We start from the raw sequence: 18427 nt of genomic DNA, 5'->3' as shown, positions 1-18427 counted from the left end.
TTTACCCACTTAAGGCAATTCACTTTCATTTCCCACAAGAGGAGATTTAGAAGTACATCAAAGACAAACTTGAAATTGGGTTAACCCCTTTGTTCTCAGTGTCTGCCACATGACATGAGCCAGCTCTGAAAAGAATGGCTGAGCATGGAACTCTATGTATGACCTGATTTCAGCAAACCCAATTGAAATGCTTGAAGAAATGCATGGTCGTATTTATTCGTTCATTTTATGTGATTTCTTTATGTTTTCTAATTAATCAGTGGAAACTGATTCAATTCTGTACACTAGTTAAGCTCTTAATATACCGACTTATCAGAATTAGAATTTACATACTTTTAACTTCAAAAGAAGCGTTTTTACTTCACTTAATTTGCCTTGCCATCTATATTCAATTTCATTTCAGATTCAGTTAACATGATTGTTCAGAATAAGAAAATTTATTTTTAAGGATTCATTTTTAGTAAAAAAAAAATAGAATAATTCTGTGTAAAATTTTAAATATAAACTAGCCAATTCAACTAAGTAAATAACTTTGAATAAATACGACAAAGAGATAATTGTGAATGATCACATTACCTGTGGTAACAGAGATTCATTCATCCAACAAGTCTCCTTTTACATTTTTTAGTTCCAAACTCAATCCAATTTCACCAATTTGCCTTCTACATGAGACAGATGTTCTATACTACAGATTTAAAAAAAAAATAAGTTTGAAGGTAAATGTGAAAATTTCTGCATTTTCTAGGCGTGGAAAGGTACACAGAATAGCTCAGTGTCACTGGCAGAAGTGGATGCGGAGGAAATGCCTTTCTTACAGCCTTTAATTCTCCCCATTAGAGCTGTGCTCTCCAGTCTCCATATTCCTATAATCAAGAAACTACTACTGTGGCAACAAAAGAAACAAAAAAGTAATTTCATTTTGGCTCACAGCTGACGCCTGTCTGACAAAACACTGATTAATAAAAGAATGTGTAGAAGATTTAACTCGGGTTTTGTGTCACACTGGAAGTTTCAGAAAAGAAGACCCAAAGACTCAGTGAATAGGTACGTTATGCTTAGAGTCAGTGGAGAGTGGACAATCTTGTTGAAGTGTGACTTCAAGTATGGACTTCAAATTCGCATGACTTTTGTAAGCCCTGAGTTCCTTATGATAAGCCTTCGGTGTGTCAGTAACTGGTATTCATTTATGAAATGAATCCTCTTGGATCCAGGTTCTGGAACAAGGCTAGAATTGACATACACATGTTCAGACACATATTTATTACCAGTTGCAGTTTATTGTCCTCTTTATTTGACGATTTTTTTTTTTTTTCAGAGCAGGAAGGGTTATTGTGTCTAGACAAATTCTAACTTACACTGTTTCTATTATAGGAGCAGTGATGCTGTGCTCTTTCTGTGTTTTTTCCTGCTTGAAAGTTCTTGTAAAAATGAAATATCAAACAACATAATCAAGTCAGAAAGAAGAACATTTTTACTAGACTCGTTCTTATTCAAACCCCTCTCCCTCCGTGCCTGCTTCAGGAAATTGGAATTAGTTTTCTTGTTAATTGTATTATAATGGCACTTCATGGCCTACAGAGAGCTTTATGACCACTCTGCAAAATGCCGTAAAATAAAGTCACCAGAGAGGACTCACAAAAGAAGGACTTCACTCACCACTTCCGGGAAGATCATTGTGAAAGATTCCCTTTTGCCTCTGGCCAGGAGCAAAGATTTCCCACGTCTCAAGAAAGCACCCTGATCAGGAATGCAAGGCATAAGGGCCAAGGCTATGATACGGCATGTAAAACTGTTTCCTAAAGTAACTGGCCTCAGAATGAGACTGAGATTCAACTTAACAGGCCAAACTGACTATTTAAACAAATTTAATTTCATTTAATACTTTGAGCTGGGGCAGGTTATTATGAACACTTGAAAAATACCTTAGTATTTATAAACTGAATTAATTTATTGCTGTGCTCTGGGTATTTCAAAAGATGCATGTTTGCCCAAGTTGAGACCATGTATACTTAAGATTGGGACATCCATTTGTATATAAAAGGAAAGAGAATTAAGTAGTGAAATTTAATGCCATGTATAATACTTTTGGAAAAGTAAACTGATATCAAAATATACTTTGTAAAACAAAAATAAGATAAAATGCTAAATCGATGGAATGATGCATAGATAGGTAATAAATTAGATGCACTGCGATGTCGATGGTAGAGTCTTGATGGATATATAGAATGCACCTATGGATACTCTTTCAGCTCTGTTATACATTTTTGAACTTTTCCATAGAATATTTGCAAATAGTACATTCATTTTTTTTTTTTTTTTCCTTTACCGGTACCAGGGATCGAACTCTCGACCGCCTGCTTGCAAGGCAAGTGCTTATGCTGCTGAGCTAAATCCCCAGCCCCAGTACAATCATTTTTAAAAAGAAACTCGAAGCTCAACAAATGCTTTATGGATATTATAAAGTTAGAATTAAGAGCAGAAATAAATAATTCTATTTTCCTAAGTAGCAGTAAGATGAACAGCACAGGAAGGTATTATCAAAAAAGGTAGCATCAAAAGAGAAAAAAGTAGCATCAAAAAAAACTGCCTGTTTCTCTAGTATCCTTTAAAATAACCTTGTTGAAATCGAATATATGATAATACACAGATAAAGATACATCTCATGTCTTCACACAATTGTATCATGAAGATTAATGTTCAAGTTACTATGCAAATACAAATTTGTATTATTCAAATTAAGAACTCCATTTAATAACACTTCAGGAACACACAAATTCAAAGCTTGCATTTTAACACAGATTGGAAGGTCAGAAAGTGAAGTTTTCTCTAATCCCTGGAGTTTCTTTTTTTTTTTTTTTCTTCTATTTTAGGCTGGCATTAATTGCTGATAAGTGGTGGCAATTTATTAGAATCAGACAGTATTGTATCTAACCAGTGGAGCAGAGTAAAGTATTGTTAAGCAAAAACTCTTTGAAATGGTGAACAGTACAAAACAGTACACAGGCAGCACTCAAGTTAATATCCATAAGAAAAAAGGAAGAGACCGGTATGAGGTCTCCAAAATATGTTCCTATAAAAAAAAACAAACAAACAAACAAAAAAAAACATATTGAAGTTAGTTAGCATATCAGAAATTCACCGATGCCTACTGACAGAAGTAAGAACGAGTGCATTTTTGTACTGAGGCATAGCAAGATAACAATACTACACTAAACAGGAACCTAAAATGCATAATTCCTAGGAATGCAATTATGACATTTAGAGTAGCATAGTTTTCCTGGTGCAGGAATAACCATCCAAGTAAAGTTACATCTCCTCTGCAGGATGTTTCCAGTTGAATTTAGTCTTGGAAGAGATTACATTCTTATCTGAAGTTCAGAGTTCACTTTCAAGTTTTCATCGGTTTTGACAGAATTCAATTTCTTTTGACTGTCAGAGAGGTTCATGTAACTGGAAGCTGTTGTTAAGGAGCTGTTCTCATGTAATAAGAGCGAGTCTCAGGTCCTGGCCAGAGCACTTCTTACAACAGGAAGCCACATTTCTCTAAAAGCTGCTGTAGAATATCTCAGTAAGTCTTTATGATGTATGCAGTCTTATAAAATGTAGCATAATCACTGAAATGACAATTTCACTATATTTAGAGATTCTATCAACACTAACAGAGAGTAGTGCACACAGTGAGTATATTGCATCTCAGAAATCTTATGAATCATCATGGATTTCTGCTGAACACAGACAAGGATGTTTTCAACAACACTGATGTTGTATTGATTAGGGAAATCTCACTAAATCACATTCATTCAATTTATCAAAGAAGATGAGTAGTACATGCATAGAATGAAGACATAACACTTAAATGCTGGGTTATCATTGACTCTGATAAAGCAGAGAGGTTGTAAAGTAAATAAGAGAATTAAACTCCAAAGATAAAAATAACATGGTTAAACTGTAGCTCTAGAGTTTTACTATTTCTTCAATATCTGTAGCAGTGTAACAAGGGGTTGGTAAGGAGAAACATATAGTCCAGACACATTCTTCTGATCATAGGAATTGATATATTAAAAACATAATAGGTTCAACAGCCAGAGAAAGGCATGTAATAATCCATTTTTTCCATTCACTTACTAAACATGTTTTCATTGTGTCCATTGCCTGACATCATTTGTGGTCATTCTGTTGCTGTGTGAAAGTAAGAGACAGTTTTCACTTTCCAGGAGATCACTCCCTACTATGAAAATATTGAAGAAGAGAAAAAGATAATGGAGACAGACCCTGGATTTTCTACGAGCATAAAAGAGACATCTAACATAGGAATACTTTTCAGTGAAGGTTTTCTAATAATGGAGACACATGTTCACAGTAAGCACAAAATCACATCAGTACCTTGAGTTAGCAGTAAATTGAACAAATTAAGTTCTGACACAATTAATATTTAATTAGTAATCTATGAAAGAACTTAATGAAAACACAGAAAAATATAATATCTGAAGTTTAATACTTATCAAATATACCTAACAGTAGATTGCAGATGAGAAAAAAAATAAATCAATAAACTTGAAAGAGATTGGCAGGAAATGTCTGATTTGAAGGAAAAAGAAAATCTAATGAAAACAGCAAAAAATGAATGAAGGGTTCAGGAGTTGTCTCAGAGAAGAGGGAGAAATTTACAAACATTCCCAACATTTAAATTTGAAGCTTCAAGATACCTGTTGAAGGAAACTGATTATCAATAAGCATTATAAAAAACAACAAACATTGTACCTAGACAGGTCTTAGCCAGAGGCTGAACATAAAATTTAAAATAAATACATCATGAAAGTCCTGGAAAGGAGATATTTTTAAAAGCCTATGACATATAGAAAAACTATGAAATACATTGTAGTTGACTTCTCATTAGAAATAGGATTAGAAAAAGGTAAGTAGAAAAATCATATTTCAAAAAATTGAAAAAAGCCAAGAAACTTAGAATCCTATATTTAATGAAAACACCTTCCAAATGCAAGCAAATTAAGAGATTTGCAGATAATCAGATGTGGGAAGAGGTGAGGCCGGGAGACATGCTCTGAAATCAATGTTCTGTGACCTGTTCGCCACAAAAGGAAGTAGCCGCAGAGGGAAATGTGAATACACAGTAAATGTGGAGAACACTATTGCCTGAATGTGTCCAGCTGTAAAAGGCTAGTTCTTTTCCTAATTTGTGTAAAAGGTATCTGCGTGGTTAGGATAAAAACTTCATTAAGGATTTTCAACAAGTGGGATGAAACTCCAGAAATGTGTAACAAAATGAATGAATACTGTTTCAAGGTTTCATATATCTTATGTAGGTGTCACAATTTTAACTTTAACTAAAATGTGGTACAATTAAGGGTATAAACTGTACTCTCTAGAAGTGTATTTCTGAACCAGTGGCAAGAAGGGCCGCAATTCCTACAAAAACATATAGCTGTGATCATCTTCTACATTCTTACAGGGTTGGTACATAGTTAATTCTACTATAACTACATGAAACAAATTAATTCATTGTATTCAGTTACTGCTTTAGGTCTTAAGTTATTTTTTCATAAAACATGGTTGAGAAAATCTACATTAAGTCAAAAGCAAAGAATATATCCTACCCTCACCCCATAAAACTTTCCTAAGTAATATCATCCATGTTTACTATTTCACCCAGTATGCATATCTCCCAAATATTTAATACCGATATGTATCTATTTGTAGAAAGTACATTCTATCATGTGTATTTAACTATTTTATACTATTAAATATTCACCTGTATGCATTTCACCTCCAAGTCTACATATTGAAGACATGCATGTGATTTCCTTCTGCAAAGGTCCAAAGATGAGCTTCTTGTCTCAGGCAGTGACAATGTTTCCTGTGTGTTACACAAGCCAGACACCGAGGCAGCACCCTTCTTTCAGCCCTCACCTGTGCTTTATCAGGAATCTCATCCTACCCACACGAGAAAGGCCTAAATCACTTCTGAGTTGCTGAGGAGTTATGTTCCTATCATCTTATGAAGCCATTAGGGCTGCACTGCAGATGCATAAAAATGATAATATAAAAACTCAGTCTATTTGGCACTGGCTTACTAGAAATATGTTCATAACATGTGATATAATTTGGCATACTGCACATATTAAAGTTATCAGGAAAATTCTGCCTGAAACATTTAGATATATTCCTTACTACATGCTGTTTGCAACCCCAAGAAAAGTGGCCTTGTCTTCCTTGAAAAGATGCCAGAAAGAGCATTTTAACGAGGACATACAGTCAGGTTGTTATGTTGTCTTCAATGTACTGTTTTATTGTTGTGTCAGTAAACCTACTTCATCAAGACATTTGAGATCATTTTAATTCCTTGTAAATTTACTTCATCAAACAGCTACAAATTAGTCTTACCTTGGATGAAAAACAATAAACAGCACAGAATGAGGAAATATGCATCTTAAGTCAATGTGTACCATGAGGGGGATATTTCAGTGACATGAAAAAGGACATTTTACATTGAATCAGAAATATTTTAACTTTGTGTATTGTTCAGTTATGTATATTAATGCATAAGAAAGTATAAGTGAGTAATTAATAATTTAGGATTTATGTATAACTAAATATAACTTGATTTTACTCACTACCTACTAATTCCATGAGTTGTAAACCTCTCTACTCTCTTCCCAGTCAGAAAATATTATGGTCCATGTAAAAACTAATTAACAAGAACAAAATGTAAATGGTTATAGGATTGAAAAGACATTAATTATAACAAGTAATACAAGTCCTAGTGGTCACAGATACATCAATTTGTTCATTTCCTATGTTAAAGAGAACAATGTAAGTTTCAGTGTTACATTGTAAATATAAAAGGTCAGTGGCACCTTTTCTTCTCTCTAAGGATAAATTTCTTCTTACAGTAAATTATGGGATTGATCAGAAAATTTTAATCAGATTGGACAAGGAAGACTTATTGATGCCTGAGTGAAGGGTTAAAGAAATTATAACCTGTTGGCAAAATCTTGTGATGCAAAATAAGTGATAAATCTCTAGCTTTTTGAGGAAAATTAAAGTTTGAGAAAGGTTAATCTTCTTGCCAATAAAAAACCTGTTCTCTCATTGTTCTTGTAAGGGATTGGAATGCTGTTGTATGTGGGTTGATAAAGGTGACATCACCACTGAAGTGACTTTGTAGATTAAGTGTCTTTTGCAGAGTCTATAGTGGTAGTAAGTAAGCTAAACAGAGGGACACAGAAATTTTTGTTTGTGGCTTGAGTAAATAAGTACTCAGATGCTGGTTTGGCATTTGCTCCAGCTCTACTCCTCTCAGAGAAGCAGGGAGGAATAATACAAAATTACTGATCTGCTACAGATTGGACAACTGTCACACATGGATGTAAAGCAGTCTGCCTTTCAAAGTGGTTACAATACACTGGCCAAAATCTACCATCACACAGGCTAACTGCATTTCATTGCCAACTTTGTGACAGAGTTTGACTTCACCCTCTGACAAAAAGACATCAAAACCCATTGACAATGCATCCCATGCAACTTCAGCTCTCCATAGAAATTGGAGCAGTGCCCTCCATCAAAATCCAATGAGCACTTCTAAAAGTGACATCCCAAAATGACAACTAAAATCAGGTTATTCAAAAAATAGAAAAACATTATAGACTACTTGCTTTAAGATTCTAGCCCAGAAATAAGAATGTGAGTGGGGTATAGATGGAGTTTCAGACTTAAAGCACCACATTTGATAACATGTATAAAAAAGAGAAAAATCGAGGCTGGGGATTTAGCTCAGCGGCATAAGCGCCTGCCTTGCAAGCGCGCAGCTGAGAGTTTGATCCCTAGTACTGATAAAGAGAGAGAGAGAGAGAGAGAGAGAGAGAGAGAGAGAGAGAGAGAAATTATAAAAGGAATAAAATGATATAATATTTGCTATGTTAAGCATTGTATCAGGATTGTATCAGATGGGAGTTAAGAATGTCAAACTGTGATGCTATTTTGCTAAATGGACTTTTAAGAACTTCAAGTAACTTTTTAAAGTAAAAACATGCATGTGGAAAAAGAAAACTACAAAAGCCCAGTATTCTTGTCATGTACAGCTGTGATTTGCCATATTATTAGTCACATTATTCAGTGCATCTATATGTTAAAATTTCTTCCATACTTAAAGTGCTTTCTAGTTCATCTATCCTTGAGTACTATCTGGATTAATCAACTTGAAAGAAGTTGGAGAAAATGTAATTGTGAAATGAATAGCCTCAGATTATGTGTTATTTTGAACCAAACCATATTTTTACTTAATATTTAGAGTAGAGTCCTACTGTGAGTATTTTATAAATGTGGTTTCTTAAAACTGGATAATAATTTTAGCTGTACAGAGCTGGGTCAGACAGTTCCCTAAAAAGTTTTCCTGGAGTGCACAACATTTAGAGAAAAGCAATTAAGATAGTGATGAACCTGCTGACATGCGAACTATTGTTAGGAAAATCTTCAGAACAATCCTGTATATTGCATCATAATTCTCATACATAGTCTAATTGATTAAATAAACTTATTTTCATGTTACCTTGACTTGGAATTCTTAAGAATGGTGAAATTCATTTACTGGTTAATTAAAACAACTGTTTACTAAGAATCAGCACTTAGGTTGTAATTCTGAAGATTTTCAATATTTTGTATTATTTCTTATTAATTGACATTTTGCAAACATTTGTGTTAAGAGGTAAGGAGAAACATAATCAACAAGGGGCAGAACTTTTAAAAATGAATGGATAACAATGCAATCAGAATGGGACAAGAATCAGTGTGGAGACAGGCCCAGATGCCACCACTGGAACTCTTGTAAAAAAAACACAGAACCTTTGACATACTGAGATTTACTCCTAGGATTGTAGACTTGTTCCTCTCCCTCACCTTAAAAACAACATCAACAAGACTCCAGTATAATAATATAGATTGCAGATGGAAGGTTGGCAAGACACCAGACTCTGCTTGAAAAGAACAATTAGGAAACACAGAGTTAATAGACAAAAGGAAAAAAAGAAGAATTTAAACTCTGGCATTGATAGATAGCTAAAGAAAACTTCAAAACATCCCTCATAATTATATTAATATTAGAAGTCATGCCAAATGCTTACATATCTCAATCCCCATTACACAAAATGTGTCAACTTTTAATGAAAAATTCAAAAGTATGATGACAGACAAGAGAAAACATGATCTGAAGAAAAGAAGAATGAATAAGAAATTACACAGAAATGAAACTATAAAAAAGAATTTATAGTATCTATAATTACTATGGTCATTGATCTAGTGGTAGGTAATGAGAGAAAATGAGTGGTCAAGCAGAAATATCAGAATTTGAAGGAAAAAGTCAATCTTGAAATTCAAAAGTATAGTACAAAAAGTCAGGATACTTTTGAGGATTTCACAGGTGAGTATGATATAGCTGAGGAAAGAATCAATGAATCAGAAAATATCCCAACCTGAAAAATAAAAGGAAAGTAATGCCATTAGTACTCATAATATCAAAGAAATGTGGGGCTATATCAAAAAAGTACTATGCTCATGACTGGAATACAAGAAGAATGAAAAACAGGGAGTCAGAGGCATAGCTTAGCAGCATAGCACCTGCCTAGCAAGCACAAGGTTCTGAGCTTGATTCCCTGTACTGGACAGGAAAAAAAAAGGGGGTGGGGGGAAGGACAGTAGAAAATATATTTCAAAAATAATGAATGAGAACTTTTCCAAATTAACTGTATGTATAAAACCACAGGCCCAGGAAGTTCAGAGAAAAAGAAAAAGAACAAAACTAAAAAATTGCACCCAGTAATGTATTATTCACTCCTCAGAAAACTGAAAACAAATGAAATCTTTAAAGAGGCTGGGGCTTGTGAAGAGGAAACTACTTCAGCATAAGGAAATAGGTGTAACAGTCACAGTAAACTTCTGTCAAAAGCAATCCAAGGCAAGTCACAGTGAGGCTGAATACTTGAAGTGATGGTACAAACAAAACACAAATCGAAAATTTACAAATCTACAAAATTTCCCTTTATAATTTGATCAATAAACACATTCTAAAAGAAAGCCTGATGTAAATTATCATGAGCAGATGTGCCTTACAAAAATGTTACAAACGTTATCTAGACAATAAGAAAAACATGAAGTCAGTAACCCCATTAATGGATTCACCCATTGATAAAGCATGTAGCCTAATGGAGCACTAGTGAGTAGGCCCTATTTGGAAGAAGGGGATCTTTGGAGGCTGACTTTGGAGTCTATATATGGTTCCTTTCCTCTTAGCCTCTTCCGTCAGTTTCTACTAATCAGGCCCCATGACCTGAGCAGCTTTACTTATACTTTCTACAAAGTTTCTTCTTCGTAGAGAGCCAGCTATGCACTGAAACCTCTGCAGTGAGGAGTCAACATAAACAAACCCCTACTATAAGTTTCAGGTATCAGATATCTTGTCCCAGCAGCAAGAAAACCAACACATACAAATAGCACAAATTATATTACATTTATCATTATTCTTAACTGCCCTAAAAGAACATTTATATTAATATTACTAATGTATTTAGTGATTAGTACATACAGATACATTTTACAAGAAGCACAAGAAAAATATTGGGAAGACTTTAAAGAAGATAATGCACTACATTTATTGTGTGAACTGCACATAAAACATCATTTCCAGTGGGATGTGGCTCAGTGGTATAGCACCTGCCTTGTACGTGAAAGGCCCTGGGTTCAATTCCAAAACAAAACAAAACATCACTTCCAAATCTAGTAACACCTTGGTTTGTTTACAAGTAGCAATACAATTTGGTTTGCAAACAGAAGCATTCAGCAGAATTTTGATTCTGTTCACAAACACAGCGTCATGTGGCAAACACAGCCACCGCCATTGTCCCTGCATGATCCTGATCGTGGTTGTCTTCCCCAGAATCATGCAGTGAATTAAATTAATGAACAAAAGTACCACTGCACTGCAGTATGGAGAGTGGAAAAAAAGCAACTTTGCAGTAGAAAAGCCTGATGAACACTATCTCAGCCATGGGAAAATGGTCAGCAACAAGAGAGATAATTCTGGTTGATATTGTGTTTATTCCACATGACATGATGAAGTATCACTTCATCTGTGTGCTTTTCTTCCTTCAAACCCATAACCCCCGTTACAAAGAGAGAAACATATAAGGTTATTTTTAATGTCCCTTATGGGACATTCTTTAACATTCCTTAAGCAGCCATGTTCAAAACTGTCAAGACCATGACAACCAAAAACAGTAAGAGACATTTCATAGCCAAAAAATATCTAAGAAGACTTAAGAAGAAAAGATAATGGCATACCTAAATACTAAAACTAGAACCATGTCTATCAGCATGAACTAAAGTAAAGTCAAAATGGACCAAAGATCTAAATAGTAAAACAGAAACATTACATTCTGGAAGACAAAGTAGGTAAAAATCTTGAAGATATAGGGATAGGCAGATAATGCATGAACAAAAACCAAACTGCTTGGGAAATACTTCACAGAATCAACAAGTGTGATCCTATCTTACTAAACAGTTTTTGAGTGTTCAAAAAATCACCAACAGAGTGAAAAGAAACCCCACAAATTGGGAAAAAATGTTAGCTACCTGTCCCTTAGACAAAAGACTCCTATCTAGAACATATAAAAAATAAAAAAAATCAAATTCCTAAAATTCAAAGACATAAAAATGGGCATCTGAGATGAGTACACCTTTTCAGCTGAAGAAATACAAATGGCGAATAAATATATGAAAATAATGTTCAACATCATTGGTTATCCAAGAAATGCAAAATAAAACAACACTAAGATATCATCTCACTGTACAAAGAATAGCTATTAGCAAGAATTCGACCAATAACAAATGCTGGTGGGACTGTGGGGAAAAAGGAACCCTTCTCCACTGTTGGTGGGAATGTAGACTGGTGCAATCACTGTGGAAAATAGCTCAGAGATTCTTCAAAATACTAAGATTATAGTTTCTATTCAACCCAGTTATTCCACTACTGGGTATTTTCCCAGAAGAATTGAAAGCATAATATCACAGTGGTATATGTGTACCTGTGTTTAGAGTTGCACAATTTGTAACAGCCAGATCTTGGAAACAATCCAAATACCCATCAACTGAGGAATGGATAAAAATAATGTAGTATTTTATTCAATGAGATATTACTGAGACAAACTGGAGGCTTTTATAGGTAAATGAATGTAACTAGAAACCATACTCTGAGGAAACAATATTTCAACAAATAAACTGATAAAAACTAGGACTTCTGAGCCTAGTATTAAGAGGAAAGAGAATGTTGAGGAAATTAATGTTAACAAAGTATTATTTTAGAAGCTCCAGAAGATATATTTGTGCTCATTGGATACTTTACCCCCTAAAAGCTTCATGATTAAACAATGATTTGGACTCACAAAAGGCAATGTGAAAATTCACTAAGATCTCTCATTGAAAATAAAAGTACCCTGTTATGAGACCCACAATGAGAAATTCAAGATTTGTGGAGCTGCAAGCAATTGATATGTGGGAGGGTGTTTCATTATTTATCAAGTGCATTATAAGAATTTGCCCTTTTAAGGTTTTGGTGAAAAATAGTTTGATTTATAGTTAAAAAACAAAAAGCAAGATCAGAAGTAATTTGTGCTTCAACAGTTGGTATTTCACTTAAAGAAAGCTACGTTTTGTTAATCACAATTTTGAATGGGTAAGAATCTGAGATTTGAAGACATTTTAATGTGACTTGTGTGCTTGAGAGTTGTTATAAACAGTTATGAGTATCTAAGACTTCTTTGTGGCTTTTAACTGCATTACATGATTGTGCTTTATAGATACCACTTAGAAAGGAAACATTTGCTTCAATTTTCACAATAATTTAAATACTGGGTTCTGTCAGTAGTTTAAAGTTTTACACTGCATTTATCTCAGTAAAATATGGATTTTTGTATTGAAAATTATGCAGCTTTAATCACATTTTATTGAAGAAGGAGCACATATCATTACAAAAGTAAGTATAGCTAATTCAAATATTGAAGATTCCATATGTGATATTTATTTAACGGTCATTGTTATATTAAAAATAAATTTTAAGTTGGAGAATTTCACTAGGATTTTCAATTAATCAAAGTTAAATATAAACTCAGATCTTAAATACTATAATCTTGTTAAAAATTTAGTAGATAGATTTAAAATCAGACTAGCTACTTCAAAAGATTTGTGAACTATAATTAGTATCAGTATAAAAAATAAAAATAGAGAAAATACCTAGAACATAAGAATTTGAGAGGCCTACAAGAGATAGTGACAAGGTCTAATATTTATGAGAATGCAATTTATGAGAAAAGGTTAGAATTGGGAAAAGATAAAACTTGTAGAAGTTTGACAGAATTTTTTAACATTACTGAATAAGATCACCCCATAATAATCCTTTGAAATTTTAGAGATGATAGATGAAAAAGTAAGCTCCATCTAGGAACATCATGCTACATTGATTAAACATTTTAAAACACTGATTAGGAGGAATTTTCAAATGTGTGTTAGACAGAAATATTATCTTTGAAAGTCAATACTTACAAGGTAATTTTCTAAAGAAACAAGAGTATAGATGACAGTGAAAATGTTACTTTGATGATCAGGAAAGGGTCTTCACATTTGTAAACCTAAATTTAATGAAAATAGTTTTCAAATGTGACATTTAATAAAGGCATATTCACATTAAAAATAAGCTAGGTTGTCTCACTCAGTCCTGTAATAAAAGTCATTTTTGGACATAAAGTAAACCATTCAAAATGATAATATGGAAATGTTAGACTTCCAAGTAGATAAGGGGAAAATGCATGCCAAACTCTAAATAAATGTTGATAGAAAATAAATAAAAATTCACGTCTTGTTTTGGAATTCAAAACACTTGTCATGGTCTTAGTTTCTATATTTCTATAGAATAAGACGTTTGCTTGAGTTATAATCTCTCCTTTTTGGGGGGAGTTGTTTTTTGGGTTTTGTTTGTTTGTTTGTTTGTTTGTTTGTGTTGAGACAGGATCTTGCCATGTAGCTTGGGCAGGTAATGAATTCACTATGTAATGTAGGCTGGCCTCAAACTTGTGGTAATCCTTCAGCCTCAGTGTCCTGAGTCCTGAGATTACACGTGTGTGTCTTTATGCCCAGCTTGAATTATAATCTTTTAACATTTCCTCAGAAATATATACACTTTAGCCATACAAGTAAAAAAACAGGCTTTAGGTAACAACCTTAGAAATTTCACTGTTCAGAACAGAGCGGAGAGTGCTGCAACTTGAAGGGAAAAAGTGTCCTTTGGAACCTGGAAGGGTGGAGAAAAACAGAATCAAGTAGTGAAAATTAAGGATTCATCAGAAAGAACAGTTAATTGTAGAACTGCAAGAAATGCTATCTCAAAGGGCACAATCATCCAAAGACACTGCACTTTATCACATTAGAAAGGTGCCCAGAAATAAAAGCTATAGCGTGCTAACAAAACTCTTAACACTTTCCTGCATATGCCATTTATTTCTGGTCTAGCAAAAGAGCAACCAATAAAAATGAGTAAAAAGACATTGTGGAGTTTACACACCTTTTACAGTAATGAAAAATATATAAACCAACATATTATTAACATTAATACCTTAACAGATAAAATTTGTACCTAAAAGGCTTATTCAAAGAAAAAACCCAGCTCTTTGGCAATCCTTAAAACAAATGATGTGTCAAAACACTTACACAAATAATATTTAAAGTATTTACTCTATATCCGTATCCTATGAAATATTCTATTGAAGACTCACTTATAATACTAATGTTAAGTTATAAATATAAATAATGCCCAATTTTAATCAGTGAGAAATGCATGCTTTAAAAAATCTCTGCCACACCATATAAACACATGAAACATGATAGGAGGGTCTTTATGCCTTACTCTATGAGTGATGAATTTTATTCACATGTCTATAATCCTTAGGTCGGAGAACTGCATTCCTAAAAAAAATACTTCAAGTAGAGAAAACAACAATGAAGCACTGCACTTTGAGTTAAGTCAATAACCTGCAGATTTTACTCTTTAGAACACTGGACAAAGGTAAGCAAGAAAATAATTATGTTGACTGCAGTGACTTATCTTTATTATGGAGAAATTATTTTTGCTTTCATACATGTGATAAGGGAAAGTCTATTCATAGGGCATCTGTTATTACTTCTGAGTCCAAGAGCAAAAAAGTTAAAGAACAATTATAAGAACCAATGTAAGATCACTGAAGTAGATGATTTAGAGATGTAGGTTTAGTTCACCCAAAATCTTATACTACGTTTATCCTTTGAAGGAGAGCTCTCCATATTTTGCCACTTGTTGGATTTTGCCAGAGACTTGAAGACCAGCCAGATCAACAAGACCTAGAAGCCTTCCTCTATCAACAGCCCTTCATGAGGTCTGAATTTTACCTCTATGACTCTTTAGGACTCCACAGATAACATGAGCAGCTAGCTGACTGTTAAGAGAGGACAGTCCTAGAAAAGTGGAGCCTGTCTTCCAGTCTTGTAGTTTCTGATAATCCTGACAGTTTTGCTCTTTTGACTGTATAGCTCTCAGCTTTGGCAACTTTCCTGAAATTGCCTTGAGTTAAGTAATGTGATTGGTTCCTAGGTGAGATATATGCAAAAGCTCCTCTTCCTCTATTCAATGTTCAGTGATGCTGAAATTACTTCTTTGCTCTTTTCGAAGACTCATCAAGACTCACACTGGCCCCAGCTCTCTCCTGGCCCAAGATCAGGCTTCACAATGGAGCAGACAGGGACAGAAACACGGGGCACTGATGGAGAGAGTGCTGAACAGAGACTGGGGGTTCAACAGCCAGGTAACTAAGAACCATATCTACGAAGACACAGAAAAAGTGAGGAATGTGTGAGCTAAGACTCTAAGCCATGCATGTATGCTTTGTTCTTCTGTCTAACTCCATGTAAAAACCACAAAGACATCTTTATTTTAAATTTTAAAGTGACCACCATTGAGAATAAACTCACAACAGAGATTTTGTGTGACTCACTGGTTATATGTAGGTCTGTGATGCTGGCTCTATAGAGGGCTCCATATTGTGACAAAGTAAATGGAAACACTTTACCATTGCTTAATGAGGAATGCATAATGCACATTTTCAAGGTCTTTGGAATGTGAACAAAAAGATAAGGTCTGACTAATTTTTTAATTGCTTCTACAAATTAAATACCAATTTTTTTACTTGGTAAGCTTCCCTCTGAAAAATCATAATTATTTCCTAAAACAATCAGATTCAGTTACACAATTGCCAATTTAATTGCTTTTTGTTTTCTTGAAATTATAAGGATCTTACAAAAAATGACATGACTCTATGTTTTTTTTCATGGATTTTGATAAATTTATCAAACATTAGTGTAATCTGGAAACAATTTATTCCCTCTAAAACAATATTAACTATATAGGTATTAAATGTGCTTTCATGGGGTTTTTTATTGTTTCTGTTTGGTGAATACACACAATATTTCTGTCACATATCCATGACAGTAACTTTTTTCTACCATGATCACAGAAGTGTATCACTGACTTTCAGACATCTGGACAAGTAGGTGGTTATTCTTGGTCTCTGATCCATTTCTCTTTTGATTACCCCATAAAGAATGAAGCAAGATGTCTGATTTCTTTATGATTTCCAGTGATCAGTCCTATACACACAGGAAAAGACATTTTAAGTAAAGAAATCTTTTATGAAATCCTTTAAAAAGGATGTCCTTGATTTAGCACTGATTTTGTAAAACAAATATAAAATCTATTAATTCAAGTGGTATGGTTTTCCTTAAGCCCAGAGCTTAAAATAAAACAATTTTTGTGACCTGTATTCCTCAAGTTATGAGAAATTACCTGTACTGCTTCTTTGAAAGTTCATGTATTCGTTGATAAGGGCTATAGACTACACTTCTGATATAGAAAGAAATGTTTAAAAATGCTTAGAAATGTTTGTTTCAACTGTGACTGCTTATTAATTGGATCATTAAAATTGGCAATAAAGCTTCATAATCAGAGATTTCTAATTTATATAAGTCCAATTTGACATTGCAATAATTTGCATGGGTACAAGAATATATGATGTTAAATTCAAATATGAAATGGGTATCCTAGGCTAACATTTTAAAAACACTTGTGCATTGCAATTTATGAATTTCAAAACATTTCTTAAGATTAAGCAATTTATCTAGAACACACAGGAAAGCAAAATTATTGATGTTGATGTACACAATTATATGCACTTAAAACATTTTAAAAGCTGTCAACTTCTCAGTTCATCACACTTAACAGCAGCCATAAAAATGTTCTTGTTTTGTATATCTTTAATTCTAAAGGCAGGGAAGCATGTTGTTCAGACTCCATAGCATCTGTCACTCACATTAGGGACATAAGTGCTTTTTTTTTCCTATGTAGCATCTTTTCTAGATTGAAGTTTTGTCATAAATCTTGCTCTTTAATAAGTAAATTTATGAGGCTTATAATTGGCAAAGTACATACAACTGTAATATAGAATATGATAACACCCTTTAACACTGATTTCACTTAATCTTTAACCTAACATATTGCAGGTTTTACAGTGGCAGTTCTCACATTGATGCTCCATCTGTTAATGGCAGGAAACAACACTGCTGTCCTCCAGGAAGCTGCCAAAAAGTGTAAATGACTTGATATGCAGCTAACTGTGGAGTTCAGCGACACTCAAAGATGTTCTTCTTTTATTTTTGGTTACGTGAGGATAATTATTGAATATAACAAGAATCTCTGAGGATCAGTTACTCTGTAAGATATTCTAGAAACAGTAATAAATTATATTTGTTACTGGTAATGCATAAAAATCCCTCTAGCATCTCTCAGAGAAATAGCTAGGCATGACAGAACTATTACGTGTATTAGCTCATAATCAGGGAGCTAAGTTAAAGTTGCCAAACGCTTTCCCAGGCCTCACCAGTCAATGAATGCTTTTGGTCACACTACCTTGATTATATTCATTACAAGCTATCCCTGGTCCCTCCAGGGATACCAGCATGTAATAGTGTAATGTCTACATTCAAAAGTGATTTATTTATTGGAAACGTTTTTAAAAAGAGAAAAAGACACTTGCCCAAGGATTAAGTAAGACAGCATTTTTGGATAAACTTTTATTTACAGGTCATACTAACAAGCTTTTGACACCTACTCTGTGTTAGGAATTTTCTGAATGCATATAATATACAATCCAATGTTTTCCTGCCTGCAAGAAGCACACCAATAAGATACTGAGAAAGATACATGTTCAGAGAACTAGAATACAGTCAACTGAACAGAGAAAAAGCCAAGGAGAAATATGCAGAGAAATAATATGGCTGTTCAGTT

Source organism: Cavia porcellus, unplaced genomic scaffold, assembly GCF_034190915.1.
Source record: "Cavia porcellus strain 051 isolate PalLab524CR breed Dunkin Hartley unplaced genomic scaffold, mCavPor4.1 scaffold_4, whole genome shotgun sequence".
Classification (NCBI taxonomy): Eukaryota; Metazoa; Chordata; class Mammalia; order Rodentia; family Caviidae; genus Cavia; species Cavia porcellus.
This window is presented reverse-complemented; position numbering follows the sequence as displayed.